The following is a 23,901-nucleotide window of genomic DNA, read 5'->3' on the forward strand; positions in this document are numbered from 1 at the left end:
AAGAGACTTAAAACTGGGCTTGGCACTTAGGGAACAAACAGTGCTAATTTCCACTGGACACGTGGATGTATTTATACCAGACATGTTGCCGGCCAAAGCCTTGGCTTTCTCTGCCCACTGAAGCCAAATAAAAAACACGGAGACAGAATCTGGAGGAAATATAGGATATAGAAAGGTGGCTTTAATTCTCAGCCAGCAAAGAATTGTTGGGGGTGTGTGGCACACGTGTCTCCAGATCTGCCCCCACCTTTCCATGAGGAGTCTAGGGGCTTATATAAGAGGAGGGCTTGCAGTTAGGGGTCTGTGGTGTGTAAGGATCTTCCTTACACCTTTGTTCTTTACACCTTCTTCTTCTTGCATTGTTTCAAAAACAGTCATAGGATGGTGTCAGTTACCCAATAATTGAGTCTGGTGGCCCTGCTGCCACCTTCTTTCTGTAATGCAAAAAGAGAAAAACTAGAGGGGTGGTCTGTGAAGAGAGTGTTGTAAAGGAGAGCACCAGATACAGGATGTAATTAGCATCGAGTCAAAGGATAATAGGTGCAAAATGTAGTTCATGCAGAGTTAGGGGCAGAAAAGCAAATTTAGTTACAGGCCACAGATTAGGAACAGTTAAAGTTAAAAACTAGGAGTGACCAGGCCTGCTCACAGTTTCCTTCTTTTTTCTCAGGAAAGAAAAGAACTCATTCGTCTTTTTTTTTTTCCTTCTTTTCACTGCAATGGACAGAGTAGGGATTTGGACACTCTCTGAAGCAGGGGTAGGCTACTGGGTAGCTAGTGAGTGTTCATGTCTGCCCAGCTCCCTCATTCCCATCCTCTGGTAACAACTTCAGTCTTTGTGAGAATTGCTTTTGGTGGGCTTGCCCACTCCAGCACCAAATGAATTCACTGACCTACACTTGGCCGATCAGGTCCTTCCTCTGGATTTTACAAACAGACACTATGATCATGATAATGACAGCAATGATTAAAACAGTGAAATCTTTATAAAAGGCACTTACTGTGTGTCAGGCTCAGCTCTAAGCACTTTATAAACTTAACCATCATGACTACCTAAGGAAGTACTAGATCCTACTGAAATAGGCTGGAACCCAGAACCCTTTATCGGAGTGCCTGCAACCTGGACAAAAGTCTCCTCCAGCAACTATATAAAGAATCTAAAGGGACTGAGAAATGGAGTATTTCCTGTCAAATCAGTAAAGAAGGATGTCATTGTTATCAGTGATTGCAGCCCTCCAACCTGAGCCAGTGAGCCCTGAGAAAACTAAGGAAGGAAAAGAATACCTCCCATCTAGCAGTCAAACCCTGCAGCCACTCTCTATGGTGAGCCCCGAGGAAGATCAGGATGTGAAAACACAGAATACTGGCCTCAGATAGGTGAGGTGCATATCAAAGGGATGACTTCAGTGTGCCCAGACTCGTGTGTCTTCCCATACAAAGAAAAGTGTTAAATTCCTTGAGATATCTGGTTCTCCTCTAATTAACAATAACCTTTTCATGTTCAGACTACCTGCCCTTTGTCACAAAACTGCTATAAAACCTGGTCCCCACCTCGGCCTCCACCCCCACCTCCTCGGAGCAGCTCTCTCATTGTTATTTGAGATGCTGCCTCCTGGCTTGAGGTCCTACAAACTCTCACCAAATAAAACATAACTCTCAACGTTTACGTTGTGAATATTTTTTAAGTCTACAGGACTAAAAATAACTGTCCACATACACAGTTGGGGCAATTATGAACAATCAGATACAAAAAGACCAAAAACCAACTGCAATTTCTGAGGTGCTGGGAGCAAAAGCAAGGTACCTCCCTCCAACCCCTGGCAACCACTAACCTACTTCATGTCTCTATGGATTTGTCTACTCTGGGTATTTCACATCAACAGAATCATATAATAAAAAGACTTTAAGAAATTATTATTTTCATGCAAGGAAAGGCTTTAGGGGTACTCAAAGCACACACCGACATGCATGATACAGAGTTCAATATTTAAGCGTCTTCCTTCTGTAAAGCTCTTACTCAAGCTTTGGGTGTGACATAAAGAGGGATACTATTCACTTTCAGACTTCAAAAAGCATGTATATCATACAGACTGTAATTAAGCTACCACAGTTAGGTTAAAAAAAAAATGGTGTAGTACAGACCATTCTATACAGTGCAACTTAATACATAAGCAGTTATTAAAATTCATCTGATTTTAAGTCTTTGGTGGTGTGCTATTTTCAGAGAATTTTATTGCTTAATATATATACTTGGGCTTCCCTCGTGGCTCAGGGGTAAAAGAGTACACCTGTCAATGTGGGAGACTCTGATTTGATCCCTGGTCTGGGAATATCCCACATGCCTCAGGGCAACTGAGACCTCGCACCACAACCACTGAGTCTGTGCTCTAGAGCCCGGGAGCCACGACTGAGTGCTAGCGCTGCAACTTCTGAAGCCCATATGCTTTCGAGCCTGTGCTTTGCAACAAGAGAAGCCACCACAATGAGAGAATCGCAACTAGAGGTTAGCCCCCACACACAGCAACTAGAGAAAAGCCTAAGCAGCAAGGAAGAGCCAGCACAACCAAAAAATTTGAAAATACATGTATTTAATTAAGGACATATTCAACCAAGTAACAAATATCTGGGGGAAGAAATGCCCTCCAAAAGTGTCAGACATGGTGTAAAGTGCTAAAAATACAGATCCCCAAGAGCTTACTGAGTCTAGTAAGAATCTGGAGCATTAGCCAGCCCCCAAAATTTTCTTTTAATGAAAAGAAGGGAAATATGCTGAAATGTTAGGAGGATCTCCTTCTACATTACTGGATTATGGGTCATTGTTACCATACTCTTCTTTTTACTTTCATATTTTCTAGGTGTTTTTTAGAATGAACTCGCATTGTTTTAATAGAAAAACAAACTTTGATAAATCTATTCTCTACAGCAAGCTATATATAGAGAAAAAAATCCAAATAATTTGTGGTATGGCTAAATGGACATTTTTTATTATTAAGATGATCTTTCATAAAAAGGATTAATGTTTTAAATGAACTTTTTTCTTTTTTGGTTTTGTTAAGCCTAAAACTAACTGTTATTCTGTTGTTGGCTTTTAAGAATTAAAAATCTTTGAAAGTGTTGCCTAGCTATGGGATTGATATGTCTCAATTTCAAACATTTGTTTCATTGTTCCCCATACATTCATACTTTGGCCTCTTTTCATTCTGATGCTTAAGAGATTATTGCTTTGAGGAATGTGGTTACTCCAATTAAAACCTGGGAATAACTTAGGCTGTGTAGACCAAGTTTCTTGTTCAAGTAAACATCATTAATAAAAAATTTGCTCTGGGAAATGTGTGTTTTATGTAGTTTTGCAGATTTCTATTCCCTGAGGGGGGAAAGCAATTAAGAAGTTAAAGAAGTACATTTACAGTAGAATAAATGCATTCAAACATATATGCTTTCTTCATACATCCAGTTACTATTTATTGAGGGGTTCCTCCGCAATTCAGGAGCCACGGGTTCAATCCCTGGCTCAGGAAGATCCTTTGGAGAAGGAAATGGCAATCCACTCCAGTATTCTTGCCTGGGAAATCCCATGGACAGAGGAGCCTGGAGTGCTACAGTCCATGGGGTTGCAAAGAGTCGGACATGACTGAGCAACGGAGCATGCATGCATCCTGTGTGTCAGGCACAGCACATTGGTTAATTTGTGCAACCCACCTCATAACAAACCAGGATTTAGTTACTGCCATTTCAGACATGGAACTGAAGTCTCTAGCAACCTGTTAATCCCCTAAGATCATAGCGCTGGTTTGAGGAGGAAGTGAAGTTTAAAATCAACTCTTTTGGATTTCCAAATCTATGTTTTTCCTCCATGTTGTACTTTCTTTCATGGAGCAATGAGTAAAAAATATATTTTAAAGTAGACTGGGATTTCTTGATTAACACTACTGACATGCTGGACCAGAAGATTCTCTATTGTGGGGGCTGTCCTATGCATTTCAGGATGTTTTGCAGCTTCCCTGGCTTCCCTGTAAGATGCCAGTATCATCCCCATTTATGATAACCAAAAATGTTTCCAGACATTGCTAAAGCCCCCTGGGGTCAAAGTCATCCCTGGCTAAGAATCATGTACTAAATCATATTCACATTATTCAGTGGGAAAATGATCAGTTTTCAGAAAGATAGAACATAAAGGAATTTCCAAAGTCTGCTTGAAGGAGCTCATGATTATGTCAACATGAAACAAATAGAAACAGATATTGGAGATTTGACAATAATTGGTCTGGTGCAGACAGCTCAGTGAGGTAACTGAGACTTCAGAGCAGCTGTCTGCCAACTTTCCCCTTTCATTCACCACCCTGCCTCTGGGATAACAGCACTGAAAAGTAAGGATTATGTCATATTTACACAAGGAAAGAAGGCTTTTCATTATAACATAAAGGATAGCATAGTCCTTCAGAAACATTAAATCAAGTGAGATAAAAACCCAGAAAAGCAGTCAGGCAGTTAACAACTTTTTTAGAAATGCCAACTCAATGACAGTCATTAGTCCAGACCCCTGGGAATTCTCAAGGAGGGGGGAAAAAAATAGACTCCTTCATAGAGTTTGAAGTCTAGTAAGGAAGAAAGATATTAGGCAAACGTATTGTGCACAGTTAATTAAATAATTAATAAAAATGTGTGGGCTGCAAAGGATGAATCCTCGTTATGTGTTTTGATGCCCTGCCAAAAAGCACACGATCACCATTTATGCTAGGTATTAAGCCATTATGTCTGAGCTCCAAATTCTTTTCTTTACATTATGCCCTCTGGCTAAGCCTTTTCCAGATGCTTCCATCAGGTGGCTTCCTGCTGGATTCTGTTAACAAGAAGCTTACAGGGAGCTCTGAAGGCAGGAGGAACTGAGAAGACAGTAGGCTTTGCTGGAGAAGGGATTTCCTTCTCTCTCTTTGCTTAGTGTTCTTGTCAAAGTTGCCCCAGCCTTTCAGCCCAATGCAGCAGCTAGTTCCAGCCTCCAGTTCTTTCTGGCAACCCCAGAACAGCTCCATACTCTACAGAGAAGCCAGAAGCAGATGGGAAGTGTCCTTCCTCAGAGCATCTCAATTCTGATAACCTCAAACTCTTTCCTTTTTTTTTTCCACCAGCTCCAGGGGATAATTCACTGGATTAGCTCAGTGCTATGGTTTTTCCAGCAGTCATGTGTGGATGTGAGAGCTGGACCATAAAGAAGCTGAGTGTAGAAGAACTGATGCTTTTGAACTGTGGTGCTGGATAAGACTCTTGAGAGCCCCTTGGACTGCAAGGAGATCAAACCAGTCAATCCTAAAGGGAATCAACTTCGAATAATCACTGGAAGGACTGATGCTTAAGCTGAAGTGCCAATACTTTGGCCACCTGATGCAAAGAGCTGACTCAATAGAAAAGACCCTGATGCTGGGAAAGATCAAGGGCAAAAGGACAAGGGAGCAGCAGAGGACGAGATGGTTGGACGGCATCACCAGCTCAATGGACATGAGTTTGAGTAAGCTCTGGGAGTTGGTAATGGACAGGGAAGCCTGGCGTGCTGCAGTCCATGGGGTCACAAAGAGTCAGACATGACTGAGCGACTGAACTGAACTGAACTGACAAAGTAGAAGCACAGGTATCCTTGTTGTGAACCAAGGCAAGGAGAAGACAATGGCTTCAAGTCATCTGTATTCAACGGGGCAACTTCATAAGACAGAATCAGTGGGCAAGGGGCTTGGGGACAGAGCAGTGAATGAGACAAAGTCCCTATCCCCATAAAACTTGTGATCTAGCAGAAAGAGCTAGACAATAAACAAGTCACAAATGAGTCACATGATTTGGCAGGAATATAAGGTCCACAAGCCAGGTGGTTTACAAGATAAATTCATTTTCCTACAGTTCTGGAAGCCAGAAGTCCAAAATTAAAGTTCTGGGAGGGCTGGGCTCCCTGCAAAGGCTCTAGGGAGGTTACTTCTTAGTCTCTTCCAGCTTTTGGGAGCGCCAGGCATCCCTTGGCTTGTGGTCACACTAACTCCTATCTCTGCCTCCATTTTCACATCACCTTTTCTTTTCTGTGTGTCTTTTTTGAGGACACTTTTCTTTGGATTTAGGGCCCACCTCAACAATCCAGGATGGGCTCATCTCAAGATCCTTACCTTAACAACATCTTCAAAAATTCTTCTTCCAAAATCAGTCACATTCATAGCTTCCAGAGATTAAGATGTAGCCGTATTTTTCTGGAGCCGCCATTCAACCCATTACATGAGCAAAGGAAGAAGACAGTGATGAGGCCGGATTAAGGCAGGCAGTTTTAGGTAAGGCTAGGACACACCTCAGTGAACACGAGGGGCAGTCATGGACATCTGAGGGAAGAGCATTCCAGACAAGAGAAAGAACAGGTTGGAAGAGCAGGGTCTTCCACCCCTCCCTTCCTTTCCCACTGCACCCTAAATACATATTTTTTCCTGCTTCATGACATATTAATGTTCCCTCTGCATGGAACTCTTTAAATCTGTCTCCATGTAGCAGAAACCTATCATACTCTGCTTTCCATTCCCTTGGCCATGTAGTGCCTTTGGCCCCAGCTGCAGTGGACACTCCTGTAAATTCAGATTCACCTGTGTTCACAGCATTGTGCCCCAAGCTCCCAGTCTCTCCTTCCTCTTTGCGCGTCAGCCCACCTCTGACTCTGTAGGAGCTGCTCAGCCAGAAGTGTGAGGAATTAATGCCCCCAGAGTCTGGAGCCGCTTGATAAATGCTCTTGATGCTTCAAGTAGACATTCTGGCTGGCATTTTATACACTTCCATCTCTTTCCACAGGAATGTAAGCACTGGGAGGGCAGGGACTTTCTGACTCTGCAAATCCAAATATCATCTGTTGAGTGACTCTGTGTGCATTGGTTATTTCAATCCCTCCACAACTCAGGGATTAAAATCTTGATTTTATGAGAAATCATCTCAATATTATTTAATCTTTGCTATTCTGAAATACACTAAAAGTATTATCTACTACACTTTATTCTGGAAAATAAATTAGAATTTCAATGTAAATTGCAGTAATTACACCTCAACCTAATCTTTATTAAAGTAATATAGGGAAAAGTGGAATAAGACTAATGCTATTTCTGTCAAATTAATTTATTTTTAAACTAAAACCCAAAGATTAATTTTAAAAACTCACCTATAAAGCTGAATAACTGGAGTCTTAGGCAACCTGTTAATTCACCAATTATACTCCAAGATCTTCTCCAAAACAGTAAAAAATTTTTTGGCAGTACCACACGTCATGTGGGAGCTTACTTCCCTGACAAGATATCAAAACTGTGCCCCCTGCAGTAGAACTGCAGAGTCTTAACCACTGGACTGCCAGGGAAGTTCCTAAAAAGTGAAATTTAAAATCAAGTTTTCTAGATCCAAATCAATACATTTTTCACTGTATTACACTTTCTTTTACTGAATAATGAAACATAACTTTGGACAACACAGGCCATCAAGTAAAACCTGATTAAATTGTGGAGGCTGAATTCCTTTTATTAAGCTGTGTTTTTCCTAAACCAGGATGCTGCTAAGTTGCTTCAGTCGTGTCTGACTCTGTGCGACCCCATAGATGGCAGCCCACCAGGCTCCCCCGTCCCTGGGATTCTCCAGGCAAGAACACTGCAGTGGGTTGCCACTTCCTTCTCCAATGCATGAAGGTGAAAAGAGAAAGTGAAGTCGCTCAGTCGTGTCCAACTCCTAGCAACCCCATGGACTGCAGCCTACCAGGCTCCTCCGTCCATGGGATTTTCCAGGCAAGAGTACTGGAGTGGGGTGCCACCGCCTTCTCTGAAACCGGGACAGGAACTAATATTTATTAAGCATCTACATCAGCGTTATTTGATTTCCTCACTAATCACATAATGGAAGATGCACTTTACAAATCCTTTCAGTGATCTGGAAGCCCTCTATTTGACATAGAAGCACTTTCTTTTGCAGGGAAGCTAGGATAGCTGGTTTCAAAAAAAAAAAAAATTAACCTCATCAAAGGCAGCTCAGCTGCCTTCAGTCAAATCAGGCCCAGTTATGATATGGCAGTAACATCATCAGAGCAGTTACAGGAGGTACCATGTGGCCACATGAGAGAATGCTGCCAATCATTAACTGACTCAAAATAAGTGCTAATACAAATGACATTCACTCTGGCTCTCATTTTTAACTATAGTTTTAATCCCTGTTCTGATCTCCTTTGACTGTGTGGATCACAATAAACTGTGGAAAATTCTGGAAGAGATGGGAATACCAGACCACCTGATCTGCCTCTTGAGAAATTTGTATGCAGGTCAGGAAGCCAACAGTTAGAGCTGGACATGGAACAACAGACTGGTTCCAAATAGGAAAAGGAGTACATCAAGGCTGTATATTGTCACCCTGTTTATTTAACTTATATGCAGAGTACATCATGAGAAACGCTGGACTGGAAGAAACACAAGCTGGAATCAAGATTGCCGGGAGAAATATCAATAACCTCAGATATGCAGATGACACCACCCTTATGGCAGAAAGTGAAGAGGAACTAAAACGCCTCTTGATGAAAGTGAAAGTGGAGAGTGAAAAAGTTGCCTTAAAGCTCAACATTCAGAAAATGAAGATCATGGCAGATGGTCCCATCACTTTATGGGAAATAGATGGGGAAACAGTGGAAACAATGTCAGACTTTATTTTTCTGGGCTCCAAAATCACTACAGATGGTGAGTGCAGCCATGAAATTAAAAGATGCTTACTCCTTGGAAGGAAAGTTATGACCAACCTAGATAGCATATTCAAAAGCAGAGACATTACTTTGCCAACAAGGTTCATCTAGTCAAGGCTATGGTTTTTCCTGTCATCCTGTATGGATGTGAGAGTTGGACTGTGAAGAAGGCTGAGCGCCGAGAATTGATGCTTTTGAACTGTGGTGTTGGAGAAGACTCTTGAGAGTCCCTTGGACTGCAAGGAGATCCAACCAGTCCATTCTGAAGGAGATCAGCCCTGGGATTTCTTTGGAAGGATGATGCTAAAGCTGAAACTCCAATACTTTGGCCACCTCATGCGAAGAGTTGACTCATTGGAAAAGACTGATGCTGGGAGGGATTGGGGGCAAGAGGAGAAGGGGACGACAGAGGATGAGATGGCTGGATGGCATCACTGACTCGATGGACGTGAGTCTGAGTGAACTCCGGGAGTTGGTGATGGACAGGGAGGCCTGGCGTGCTGCGATTCATGGGGTCGCAGAGAGTCGGACACGACTGAGCGACTGATTTGATCTGATCTGATCTGATCTCCTTATCCAAAGTAATATTTAAAGGCACCTGGCATTCTATCCAGGATATTTACCTACCATAAACTATCCCCACAATCATCTAGAAGGTGTGTAACCATTAAAGTCCTCATTTAACAGCAGTATCACAGAAATTCTTAACTATTGGTGAAGAGAGGGAGATAGGAAAAGTCACAGGCTTAGGGACACTCTGGGAACAAAAATGTATATAATCAGATGAAGCACAATCACATACACACACACAATGTATATACTTTCAAGGGTGTACATGGAACCCGATAGGTCCAAATATAAAGTTATGCAACAACTTAAGAAATCTTGACTAGGAGATTCAGGCTCAGAGAACCACCAGCAGCAGTAACTTGCCTGAAGTTACCTAAACATGAAGGCTCTAGGTGTGTGGAGATGCATATCTGTTTAACCCCAAAGTCTGCTTCCAAGAGGGCAATACTATGTAATTTCCCAAGAAGTGTCAGTCAATTGAAACCCAAGCACATTCAGATTAACCTAGACAGCATAAGGGAGAGCATAACAAATATTAGTCCAACTTCATTAACCTTGGCCCAAGTTCTTCTAACTCAGGAAAGATCTGAAAGTGGGAGCCCTTTTGACTGGGGTACACCTCACGGCGGGACAGTCCGCTTGGCCACGGGGCATGTCCTGGCTTTGTCTCATCAATGCTGGTCTGTGGACCCCAATCAGGAGCGGCCAGCTGCCTTTGCTGTTGATTGACGTGATTCCCGTGGTCTGAACATTAGCGAAGTGCTAAGACACCGTGGACACACACCTCCAGGAGGAGACGCAACCTAGGACACCCTAAAGACCACAGTTACCAACAGGCTCTGGATCTAGCTCAACAAAACCAAGCCTTTTATTTTAGACTTGTCAGTTTTCATTATCTCCACATGAAACGAATAGGGAGCCCCGTGATGGGCACTTGACTGAGAAAATTAAACTAATTTAGCTCTAATCTAGGAAACTGTAGAGAGGCTGGGGCTCTGGAATCTTTTAATTTGCTGATTTAGCCCCATGAAGATGCTTAAATTATAATGATGATTTTTTTATTAAGATGGGAAAAAAAAAAAAAAAAACAAACACCAGAGATTGGCATTTCTTTCATAGGGAAACCACGCAGTTGTCTTGGTAGCTTAACATTTTATTTATATTACCTTAATATTCAAGCACACACACAATATTCAAGCATAACTCATTTGGGTCCCAGGTTTTACATTAATATGAATAACAAGAATTTTGAGTCCTGAAATATAGTTTTGTATAGTCCAAAGTTTCATGTTAGAAAATTACCAGCAGATGGCAGTATCTGACAAGGAGTTGGGACAGTTTTCTCCCGGCTCTCCCTCCAACGTAGCCAAAAGTTGCACTTAAAAGCCATGTCCAATGGATGCAAAAATGTAGGCAATGCCTTACAAACACGCACGGTAGCTGATATTAGTTGTTTCAATCCTTTTGAAAAAAATTTAAAAATAATTATTTGAATCCTTTCTCTAAATAGCCCAAATAATGGGTTCAATTTATTTCAATAAATACCATTAACTGTGACATTAACTTATGGTAATATAAATGAATCTCCTTCAATAAGAACACTTTTTTAAAATATAGCTTTAATGGGAATGTTCCATCTCTTTGCCTCAAGAATTTCTAATAACAATATCATCAGATTTTTTTCAATTCATTATTAATGTGTACCAAGCACTAAATTATATATATACATATATATATGTGTATATAGGTATGTGGAGCTAGGCAAGCTGCTACACATCTCTCTTTCCCATAGGCACCAAGAAATAATAAACAAAAAGATAATAACCAAGGGTTAGGAGAAAGGAATTTGGAATTTACAGTCTGTCAGTTCTGATTAGAACTCCAGTTTTAATTAACCTGAAAATTACATTTTACTATTACTACTTTTTTTCCACAGTGTCCTTTCTTTCTGTCTGGTTGAGATTATATCTCAGTAACTGTGCTTTGCAATAAAAAATGACACTATTTTATTCAATAAGTATACCTGAATTTGAGGATACAGTGGTGAAAAAAGCCAAGCCCTTCCTCTATGAAGCTTCCATGCTGGTTAGCAGAGACAAACAATAAAGATGTATACAAATAACATACCGGTTGTAGAAGTGATAATTAGTACAAAGAAAATTAAGGTGGGAAAAGAAATGCATAGTGGATACGGAGGTGGGCTGGCGGGGCCTTTGAGAGTTGTTGGCTTTGGGGTTGAGTCCTGGGTGCTCAAAGTGGTGAAACAATCTGACAGAAGAACATCCATGCTGAGAACAGCAAATGCAAGGGCACTGAGGCAGGAAGGGACTGAGTATAATTAAGGAACTGTGAAGAAGCTCATGGGATGCAGCAAACTGAGTGGGAAAGGGCGACAGAAAATGGAGCCGGAGAGGGAGGCTGAGGTCAGACCATGAAGGGCCTGGAAACCTAGGCTAAAGAATTCTAAGTAAATTTCATTCTACATGTGTGGGGAGACACTGACGGTATAAAGCAGGAGGGTAATAGGGTCTGAGTCACCCTTTGACAGGATGTCCCTATGAACTAGCATCTCCTCATTTTAAACTTAAAGAGATTGAGGTATTCAGTGATTAAGTGATTTGCTCAAGATCACCAAGCTAGGAAGGGATGGGTTCACTGAACTTCACTCATACATGCAGCAAGCTCTTACCACAGCCAGCTGTGAGATCCATACTTATAGTATTAAGAGATGCTATCCTTGCCTTTTAGTTTTAAAATCTAATTGAAGAAATGAGAGAGATTCAGAAAGAGGACACAATTTGAATAAAAACTATTATGTATCAGTTGATAGAAACAACAAAATAACTGGATTAACCAGAATGCAACCATCAATTAATCAGATTTGGGCTTCACCAAAGAAAACAAAGGCATACCTAAAATTTTTAGAAATGTACTCTGATGGACTCACCCTAAGACGATCCCCCAAAGTGCACACCTTGTATAATTTCCTTGCCTTGAACAAGTCCAGGACCTCTGACTTACTTCTAACCAACAGAGCAAAGCAGAAGTGATGAGATGTCACTCCTGTGATTATATTTCTTTATTAAGAATCTATCTTAACAAAAAGGGTAAAGCCTCTCCCTCGAGCTGGCCTTGAAGAAGCAAACTGCCATGATTTCTAAATGGAAATAAATTCTGCCAACTCTGTGAATGAGCTTGGAAGAGAATTCTTCCCTAATTGAGCCTCTGTTGAAACTTCAGCCCCAGCCAACCACTGGATTGCACCAAAGCAGAGAATGCAGTTAAGCCATGCCCAGAGTTGTGAACATAGAAATAGTGAAGTAATAACGTATGTTGTTTTAAGGCACTAAATTTGTGGCAATATGTTATGCAGCATAAAAAACTAATACTTTCACCAATGTTGAGGAAACCACCGAGGGTTCATGTAGCTTCATCCTAGCTTTGTCTGCATCTCGTGATACTTGAGTGATGGGAATACCAGACCACCTGATCTGCCTCTTGAGAAATCTGTATGCAGGTCAGGAAGCAACAGTTAGAACTGGACATGGAACAACGGACTTGTTCCAAATAGGAAAAGGAGTACGTCAAGGCTGTATATTGTCACCCTGCTTATTTAACTTCTATGCAGAGTACATCATGAGAAACGCTGGACTGGAAGAAGCACAAGCTGGAATCAAGATTGCCGGGAGAAATATCAATAACCTCAGATATGCAGATGACACCACCCTTATGGCAGAAAGTGAAGAGGAACTAAAAAGCCTTTTGATGAAAGTGGAGAGTGAAAAAGTTGGCTTAAAGCTCAACATTCAGAAAACGAAGATCATGGCATCCAGTCCCATCACTTCATGGGAAATAGATGGGGAAACAGTGTCAGACTTTATTTTTTGGGGCTCCAAAATCACTGCAGATGGTGAGTGCAGCCATGAAATTAAAAGACGCTTACTCCTTGAAAGGAAAGTTATGACCAACCTAGATAGCATATTCAAAAGCAGAGACATTACTTTGACAACAAAGGTTCGTCTAGTCAAGGCTATGGTTTTTCCTGTCATCCTGTATGGATGTGAGAGTTGGACTGTGAAGAAGGCTGAGTGCCGAGAATTGATGCTTTTGAACTGTGGTGTTGGAGAAGACTCTTGAGAGTCCCTTGGACTGCAAGGAGATCCAACCAGTCCATTCTGAAGGAGATCAGTCCTGGGATTTCTTTGGAAGGAATGATACTGAAGCTGAAACTCCAGTACTTTGGCCACCTCATGGGAAGAGTTGACTCACTGGAAAAGACTCTGATGCTGGGAGGGATTGGGGGCAGGAGAAGAAGGGGACGACAGAGGATGAGATGGCATCTCTGATGGCATCACCGACTCGATGCACGTGAGTCTGAGTGAACTCCGGGAGTTGGTGATGGACAGGGAGGCCTGGCGTGCTGCGATTCATGGGGTTGCAAAGAATCGGACACGACTGAGCAACTGAACTGAACTGAACTCCACAATCCTCAGGTAGGAAGACCCAGATGTCATCCAACGAATATAAAACTCACTGGTATTCGAGGGAGGAGAGCAGTATTACTAGAAAAGATCATCCCAAAACAAACATGGAAACAAATGAACTAAAATACTTTCTGCTTAAGCCCAAACCCATCAGGACTTCAGATAACATAAGCTCTCCCTTTTCAAAGCCTTATGCAATGGAAATTGTTATTCAAAGTACAGAATGCCTACATGCTAAGTTGCTTCAGGTGTCCGACTCTTTACAATCCATGCATTATAGCCTGCCGGGCTCCTCTGTCCATGGGATTTCCCAGGCAAGAATACTGGAGTAGGTTGCCATTTCCTACTACAAGGGAAATGGCAGATTCCTCACTTACAGACTGAATCCGCATCTCCTGTAGCTCTTGCATTGAAGGCAGATTCTTTAACACTGAGTCAGTAATAGTGGTAATAATGTTTCCCCAATTATGTTGGGCAGAGAAATGTCCCCAAAGATCTCAGTAAAGAAGGCAAAAACACTTCATGTTACATAGTCTTTGTTGGAGATTCCCAATGCACATAATAAGCATGTTAAAGTTTAGCCTGGCAAAATATACCTTGTAACATGGGTTTATGGACTTCCCTGGTAGCTCAGCTGGTAAAGAATCTGTCTGCAATGCAGGAGACCCCGTTTCAATTCCTGGGTCAGGAAGATCCTCTGGTAAAGGGACAGGCTACCCACTCCAGTATTCTTGGGCTTTCCTGGTGGCTCAGACAGTAAAGAATCCACCTGCAGTGCAGGAGACCTGGGTTGGATCCCTGGGGTGGGAAGATCCCCTGGAGGAGGACATGGCAACCCACTATAGTATTATTGCCTGGAGAATCCCCCCATAGACAGAGGAGCCTGGTGGGCTACAGTCCATAGGGTCACAAAAAGTCAGACACAACTGAGCAACTAAGCACAACATGGATTTAGTCAAGAATTTTCCAAGTCTAATGTGGAATATCCACTTCTTCTCTTTTCAGAATTTCCTCTTGATATTCACCAGAACTAGTGTTACACGGGACATATTTTGATAAATGCTGGTAATAGTCATGGGTATGGCCTGCCTGACTGCACATAGAAGAAGTTTAGGTAACAGGAGAAAGAGAAAGAATTCAAAATTTGAAACAAATGTCCCCATGAAGTAGATGAAATATATGATGCAAAATGTGCTGAGATTATGCTCTGTACCTTCCTCAAAAGGTCAAAAAGTTGACTATTGGGTTATTTATGTTATGATGATAAGAAGTTGATTTGAAGCAAAACAGATTCAGCTTAACAAAGAACTAATTTTATGATTACTTACCACTTACATAGAGCTTACCATGTGCCAGATGCTACTCAAAGTATATTCAGTTCAGTTCAGTTCAGTTGCTCAGTCATGCCCGACTTCCTGTGACCCCATGAACCACAGCACGCCAGGCCTCCCTGTCCATCACCAACTCCCGGAGTCCACCCAAACCCATGTTCACTGAGTTGGTGATGCCATCCAACCATCTCATCCTCTGTAGTCCCCTTCTCCTCCTGCCCTCAATCTTTCCCAGCATCAGGGTCTTTTATAAGGAGTCAGCTCTTCACATGAGGTGGCCAAAGTATTGGAGTTTCAGCTTCAACATCAGTCCTTCCAATGAACACCCAGGAGTGATCTGCTTTAGGATGGACTGGTTGGATCTCCTTGCAGTCCAAGGGACTCTCAAGAGTCTTCTCCAACACCACAGTTCAAAAGCATCATTTCTTTGGCCCTCGGCTTTCTTTATAGTCCAACTCTCACATCCATACCATAGCCTTGACTAGACAGATCTTTGTTGGCAAAGTCATGTCTCTGCTTTTCAATATGCTATCTAGGTTGGTCATAACTTTCCTTCCAAGGAGTAAGCGTCTTTTAATTTCATGGGTGCAATCACCATCTGCAGTGATTTTGGAGCCCCAGAAAATAAAGTCAGCCACTGTTTCCACTGTTTCCCCATCTATTTCCCATGAAGTGATGGGACCGGATGCCATGATCTTCGTTTTCTCAATGTTGAGCTTTAAGCCAACTTTTCCACTCTCCTTTTTCACTTTCATCGAGAGGCTTTTTAGTTCCTCTTCACTTTCTGCCATAAGGGTGGTGTCATCTGCATATCTGAGGTTATTGATATTTCTCCCGGCAATCTTGATTCCAGCTTGTGCTTCCTCCAGCCCAGCGTTTTTCATGATGTACTCTGCATATAAGTTAAACAAGCAGGGTGACAATACACAGCCTTGACGTACTCCTTTTCCTATTTGGAACCAGTCTGTTGTAGTACATTATAAACATTTATTTTCCCTATCTTACAGATCAAAAAAACAGCAGCAACACACCAGCTTAGGTACATATGTCAGTTTCCTATGCTTATGAATCTGGAAAGTGGCAAGATTGGGATTTGAACCGGTGCAGTACAAATATAAAATCCAGCCCTGAAACTCTGCTGTAAAACTGCCTCTGCCATGTGAAACTCTCCTAAGAAGCTGTTAACATGAAGCTGGATTTACAGAAAGTGCCAATTTCCAACCAAGTACTACCATGAAAGAATAGAGTGAAAAAATAATCAGAATTAAACGTATATGATTCTGTTTTTATTTACAAATAAAGATATATTATATCTCTCTCTCTCTCTCTCTCTCTCTCTCTAAGACATTAACTCTTTTTCGTTTACTTACATTTTCCAAATTTTTCTCTAATGATTTTACAAACATTCTAATTTCTGTACAGTACTAGAGAAAAAATTTTAAAATGGTGTATGTATAGTGAACACTCCACTAAACACCTAGTCTAATCATCATTCAGAAACACTGTCATCCACACTGTCATTTGTTTCAGATTCTTTGATTGAATAAATAATACCTATTATAGCTCCATTGATATTTGTATCATATTCATTATAGAAAAAAGAAAATATAGGAAATCAAGAATAAAAATTAAATAGAACAAATTTATTTTAATCAGACTTCCAATAGGCAGCCATGGCTTTCACTTTAGCTGTTTAGTTTTCCAATCTTTTTCTATGCATTTTTCACATATTAAAAATAAAAGCCAATAGTCAATACTGTCATGTCAATTTATTTTTTAAAACTTTATATTTTGAAATCGTTTCTCTTTGATAGTGAAGGGAAAATACAAGTTTTTGAAGTAAAAAATAACAAGTTGTTTTTGATGCCTAGACCTGTACTGCTCACGGCAACCACTAACCAACCATATGTGACTCTTGAGCACGGAAACGTGGCTTGTCTGAATTGAGTTGTGCTGTGTAAACTACATGCTGGCTTTCAAAGACTCCGCACACAAAAAAAGAGAGAATATAAAATATCTCAATAGTTTTTCATGTTGATTACATGATAAAATGATAATATTTTGATGCACTGGGTTAAATAATACACTATTAAAACTGTTAAAATTAGTTTCACCCTGTTTCTCTGCGTTAGATAACATACTATCACTCATTAATATGTTACTGGGATTATTTTCACCCTGGTCCGTCTTACTTTGTTTAGAGTGGGCTGCCAGAACACTTGCAATGCTCTATGTGCCCACATTCTATATCTGTTGGACGGCCCCCTGCTTTCTACATCCATGTGCTCGCTCATGTACATCCATGGCAGCCTCCATTCTGGGACGTCCTCTCAGTTCCTGTTCAGCACTAAAAAATAATGCAGAAAGAATAACCCCATTTCCTGATGTGGAAAATGGTGGGTCTGTTATCCTGGTGGATCCTGACTTTGAGGTATAACAGTTGTATGAAAAAACTCTAAATCTGGAGACTTCCAAAAAGTCTAGCAAACATACAGAAAGCTTACTGGCATCTTGGCTCCTCACCCTGGACCACATCACACCACAGTCAACCCGGCCACCTCAGGATCTAAGCCAGTCCAAATAATACTAGAGTGAGACACGGCATATCGGCTTATACTTGGGTAGCATTTGGGGTCTTACTGCCTCTTTCTGGCTAATCCCCAGCCCAGGAAGACAAGTGAAGGTTGTGCCAATGTGCAGGGAAGCCTGGCGCTCAATAGCCACCCTAGGGCATTATCAGGATTTATACCTTCCTGCGATTCACACCATTTCCTCTCCACACCCAGCACACTTCCTACAGTGCCAATGGCAGGTGACAGCCAACTGCACCTCCTTCCTGCAATGCGTCCTCATTTTCCAGAAGCCAGAGGCAAAGAGCCCTGATGTTTGCTAGGAAACTAGCTCCAGGGAGCAGACAGAGGGCTCCAGAGTGTGCTAAATCTTGATTAATATCCCTACAGCTGCCAAGTCACCCACTGTCTCCCCCAGACATAATACAAATAAGCACTTCATGCGCTGAGAGCCCTCACAAAGACACACCACTGGTTTCCAGTTGGCAACTGGGAGCAGATTTCTGTTAACTCTCAGTGAATTGAATTAAAATAAAAAACAGAACCTGATGAATTTTCCAAAAGTCTAAATTTAATCTTTTGAAAGCCTTGTCCTTTACCCCTTTATTTTTAATACTAAGATGTCCTTACTTTTATGAAATAATGATCATAATAAATAGCATGGATTTGTATGTTTAACATCTTGACAACCTCATATAAGCCCCCAAATATGGAAAGTGTCATAACTGCTCCAAAGACACAAATGTCTGGGAATCACTGGTCCAGGCTGACATTGAGCGGCAGCTTCTGTACCTAATACACATAAAATCTCTGTTTTATATAACAAAGACAAGCCCTTAGATTTCCGTAACATCATTATCAAATTATTGCAAATAGAGATTGTCCTTTCCCTCTGCCCACCTTATTCCCACAAGATGGCTAGGACAGTGCCAGGTACATGAAGGTCCTCAGTAAATATGTATGGACATTGTGTAATGTGTCAGGCTTCCCTGATAGCTCAGTTAGTAAAGAATCCACCTGCAATGCAGGAGACCCCGGTTCGATTCCTGGGTTGGGAAGATCGATTCCTGGGCTGGAGAAAGGAAATGCTACCCACTCCAGTATTCTTGGGTTTCCATTGTGGCTCAGCTGGTAAAGAATCCTCCTGCAATGCAGGAGACCTGGGTTCAATCCATGGGTTGGGAAGATCCCCTGGAGAAAGGAAAGGCTACCCACTCCAGTATTCTGGTCTGGAGAATCTGATTGCAGAGTCAGATACAACTGAGCAAATTTCACTCTGTGTAATGCAGTAAGAATAACTGACGATGTTTCAAAACTCCATTCGACATGCTGATTTTCTTCTGATTCTACTTAATATTTTTGCATCCCAGAAAAGGCAGATTTAGTATAACAATTCCTTTTATAGATAACTTTTGAATATCAGTTGTCTTTACTAAAATTCTGTGTATAAATAACCAAATATAGACATAAAAGGTATAAATAACAAAATGCCTTGAGCAGTTTTCAGTAGTATCTTTAACTCTTTACAGATGCTGAAGAAGAGCCAACCACATCTTTATTAAGGGCCTAAACAGTTTTTTAAGTATCTATGGGTGAAATAAATGTTAAGCAAGTGATATCAGGACATTGTGCTAAGTTTTAAAGTGGTGGGATGGAATAGGTCTGAGTTCAGAAAGCTCCTGGACAAAGTTATCTAGTTTTTAAAAAAGGGGGTGGGGGAATGAAATGGTTTAAATGAATATCTAATTAGTTCTCAGGTGAGTAGAGAAGGGAAAAAAAAAGAAATTTTGAGATGGGACAGTAGGATCTCTAAAAAAGAGAGAGGACTAGAGACTAGCGAGGTCTACTTTTATATCTTGTGGTTCTCTTGGTTGGAAACCTGCTGGGGGAACCAAGGGTTACTTTGAGATTTCAGTTTTGAAACCTTGAGTGAAGGCAGAAGGCTGCCCAGCTGTGAGTGGATACATCTGCACAAACATCTGGAAGAAAAGGAGATTAAGCCAGATCAGTCGTGGACAGCTGTCCCTCGTAGTAAGTGTCGATGATGGTCACCTCTGCGCCGCAGGGAAAGAGACACATGACCTTAAGTCGACCTGAGTCCCCAGCTCACTCCCAAAAAAGCATCACTGAGAAGGCTATCATTTGGCAAAACACATTTTAAAGATGTGCTAACATACTGGATAACATAAAGACTGTTTTGTCTGAGTTAATTCAATTTTCCTGCATTCACGCTCAATAACAATGATGTTTGGGAAATAACAGAATGATATTGGCATAAAGCAACTTCTTGGACCTATTTAGTAACATTCATGAGAGACTTTGATGTCTCCTGGTTTCTATCTGACAGCTGCTGGAGTTTATTTAATTACTTTGCTTATTCTCATCAGAGTGATGGTCTAATGAAAAGAGGAGGAAGAAATAATTGATCCTGCTGTCTGGATCAATGGGTCCCCTGAAAGCCTGCCTTGAAGGTGATAGGAGTCTAAGCACTGTAGGGGAGGTGGTCTGTTTTTATCTATTTATTGTAAATTGGAGTAGAATCGACACTATTTACAAAGCATCATGTACTTTTTCCATGTTTGTGGAGCAATTAACCTAGTAAATAAGCCCGAAAAAGTGAAAATATAAACTGCTGGAGAACGGCTGGGGAGGCAGGGGTAGGACTTGTGTGACCAAGTGTGTGACAGGGAACCAAGGTTGAGGCCGTGGCTCTATGTGGCCAGCGATATGATACTGGACACAGACTCTCACTGGGCCTCAGTTTGTTCACCTACAACATGGGGATGAAAATCCCATCTCCCTCTTGGGCCACTGTGAGGAGTAAATGATATTAATATGCACATGATGCTCCTGCTGCTGCTGCTAAGTCACTTCAGTCGTGTCTGATTCTGTGCGACCCCATAGACGGCAGCCCACCAGGCTCCCTCATCCCTGGGATTCTCCAGGCAAGAACACTGGAGTGGGTTGCCATTTCCTTCTCCAATGCATGAAAGTGAAAAGTGGCAGTGAAGTCACTCAGTCGTGTCCAACTCTTCGCGACCCAACAGACTGCAGCCCACCAGGCTCCTCCGTCCATGGGATTTTCCAGGCAAGAGTACTGGAGTGGGGTGCCATTGCCTTCTCCCATGATGCTCCTAATGGTGCCTAATTTAGTAAGTACTCCATAAACTACTTTTAAAGATTGATTAAAAAAATTTTTTTTTAATCAGGGACTTCCCTGGTGGTCCCAATGGAGGGGGGCCAGGCTCAATCCCTGGTCAGGGAACTAGATCCCACATGCCACAACTAAAGATCCTTCATGCCACAACTAAGACTCCTGTGCAGCCAAATAAGTAAATAAATATTTTTTAAAAAAAATTTTAATCAAAAACAGGTTTTTTGTGTTTTTTTTTTTAAGTTTTTGGTTGTGCCACAAGGCATTCAGGATCTTAGTTCCCCAATGAGGGATGGGGAATTTGAAGTGTGTAGTCTTAGCCACTGGACCACCAGAGAAGTCCCCATAAATGATTTTTATAGCGTCATCATTATCACCACCATCTTCATGCAGTTCACTGGGTTTTATCCTGTGTTACCAGGATCTCATAGGCGTCAGAGAGGATGATGACACCACCCTCCCTGAATATCTCTCTGGTGGTGAAGGGTCACTGCTATCTTTTAGTCTTCCCTTTCAAACCATGCAGCTGTCCTTATATTTGTTTCAGATATCGAACTTCTGTAAAGAGCTCATTTGAACAAAAGTATTTTTTGTTACAAAATTTTTAAAGTTTGTAAAAGCACTGATCTACCATAACTCCTTCAATTATAAGTAAAGAAACTGCATGAAGGAGTTAGGTCTTTGAGTTCCTCTTGGCCCTGACTTTGCACCTCTCTCTTTTCTTTATAACTTTTTATACTGAACTATTCTGAATAAACATAAAACTTGGTAGAATAATGAATGCCCATGTTTCCACCACCCAGCTTCTATAATATTTACTTTGTCATAATTTTAAAGTAAATACTACACAACATTACCATTTCATAAATACCACAGCATTTGTCTCTAAATGATTAAGGACTTTTAAAAACATAATCACAATGGCATTATCTCAATAGTAAAATTAAGGCTATTTCCTTAATACCATGAAATATCTTGTCAATGTTAAAATTTCCAGTGGTCCCATTACATTAATATTATTTTAAAATTTTGAGTCAGGATCTCAATGTAATCTACATGTTAAATTTGGTTAATAAGTCTAAATTTTAAAAAATACTATGGTTTTCTTTTTCCCTGTCACTATTTATTTGTTAAACAATCATATCTTTTGACATTGAGTATAGTAATAATAATTTGTAATTATTGAAGGACATGGCCATGTATTTTAATAATTACAGTGGTGGTTGGCAAATTTCATGCTGTGCCTCAGGGTTAAAAATGAGAGCCATCTACTTTAGCTTTTATGGAATGCTGACTAGATGCCAGGTTCATGTAAATGGGTTCATGTAAATCATTGTGAGGAAAATGTTGGTATTATCCTAATTTCACAGATGAGGAAACTAAGAAACAGAATGGTTCAATCATTTGCCCAACAGGTAAGGGAGTGATCCAAGCACTCTGACTTTAGAACTAGAGTCCCCAACACAAAGAGAGACCCCCTTTTATATTTCCGGGAGCTCTGCAGGCATACACAGACTTCTCAGTGTTTTGGTTTTGTTGCTACCTTTTACTTACCCCAATTTTTCGCTGAGGGATCCATTTCTCCCTCAGTCTCACCCTGGGACTCAGACAGTGAGCACTGGATACAGAGATCAAAACTGGGCATGTCAAGTCTTCCCTGGTGGGTCAGTGGTAAAGAATCTGCCTGCCAATGCAGGATACATGGGTTTGAGCCCTGATCCAGGAAGATTCCACATGCTGCAGATCCTACATGTGCAGCCTTCTTGGAGCCCAAAAAAATAAAGTCTGTCACTGTTTCCCCATCTATTTGCCATGAAGTGATGGGACCAGATGCCATGATGTTAGTTTTCTGAATGTTGAGTTTTAACCCAACCTACTTATTTAACTTATATGCAGAGTGCATCATGCAAAATGCTGGGCTGGACAAAGCACAAGCTGGAATCAAGATTTTTGGGAGAAATATCAATAACCTCGGATACACAGATGAAACCACCCTTATGGCAGAAAGCAAAAAAGAACTAAAGAGCCTCTTGATGAAAGTGAAAGAGGAGAGTGAAAAAGTTGGCTTAAAACTCAACATTCAGAAAACTAAGATCATGGCATCTGGTCCCATCACTTTATGGCAAACAGATGGGGAAACAATGGAAATAGTGAGACCTTATTTTGGGGGGCTCCAAAATCTCTGCAGATGGTGACTGCAGCCATGAAATTAAGACACTTGCTCCTTGAAAGAAAAGCTATGACCAACCTAGAGAGCATATTAAAAAGCAAAGACATTACTTTGCCAACAAAGGTCCGTCTAGTCAAAGCTACGGTTTTTCAGTAGTCATGTATGGATGTGTGAGTTGGCCTATAAAGAAAGCTGAGCACCAAAGAATTCATGCTTTTGGACTGTTGGTGTTGGAGAAAACTCTTGAGAGATACTTGGACGGCAAGGATATCCAATCAGTCTATCCTAAAGGAAATAAGTCCTGAATATTCATTAAAAGGACTGATGCTGAAGCTGAAACTCCAATACTTTGGCCACTTGTTGTAAAGAACTGACTTATGGGAAAAGACTCTGATTCTGGGAAAGACTGAAGGCAGGAGGAGAAACGGATGACAGAGGATGAGATGGATGGATGTCAATGGACATGAGTTTGGGCAAGCTCCAGGAGTTGGTGATGGGCAGGGAAGCCTGGCATGCTGCATCCATGGGGTCACAGAGAGTCGGGCATGACTGAGCAACTGAACTGAACTGAAGAATTTTATGGAAATGTTGGAAAAATCTTTCTTCTCTTTTGCATTTGAAATTACTGTCCCTATCTTTCCATCTCATGCAGGCTGAGAAAGAAAGAAACACAGAGAGGACATTTAGGCCAAGCTGAGAGATGGAGAGAAATTAGATCCCGGTCACTTTGTTTAAGCCCTGAGCAAGCCATGCCTGCAAGAAGACCGGCCTTGGTCTTTTGAGTCACATGATTTAGTAACTTCAGTGCATGCGCATGTAGTCGCTCAGTCGTGTATGACTCTTGCGACCCTCGGGACTGTAGACTGCCAGGCTCCTCTGTCCATGGCATTTTCTGGGCAGGAATAT

The 23,901-nt window shown here is 41.3% G+C and overlaps 1 long non-coding RNA gene across 1 annotated transcript in view; it reads right to left on the reverse strand.

Moving 5' to 3' along the window:
- Positions 1–10,423: 10,423 nt before the first annotated feature.
- Positions 10,424–23,901, reverse strand: part of LOC112581276 — a 78,582-nt gene continuing 65,104 nt past the window's right edge. The window contains exon 3 of the long non-coding RNA XR_006547378.2: positions 10,424–10,747. This is a non-coding gene — a long non-coding RNA (uncharacterized LOC112581276). The remainder of the gene's footprint in view (positions 10,748–23,901) is intronic.

The sequence above is a fragment of the Bubalus bubalis genome, chromosome 21, assembly GCF_019923935.1.
Source record: "Bubalus bubalis isolate 160015118507 breed Murrah chromosome 21, NDDB_SH_1, whole genome shotgun sequence".
NCBI lineage: Eukaryota > Metazoa > Chordata > Mammalia > Artiodactyla > Bovidae > Bubalus > Bubalus bubalis.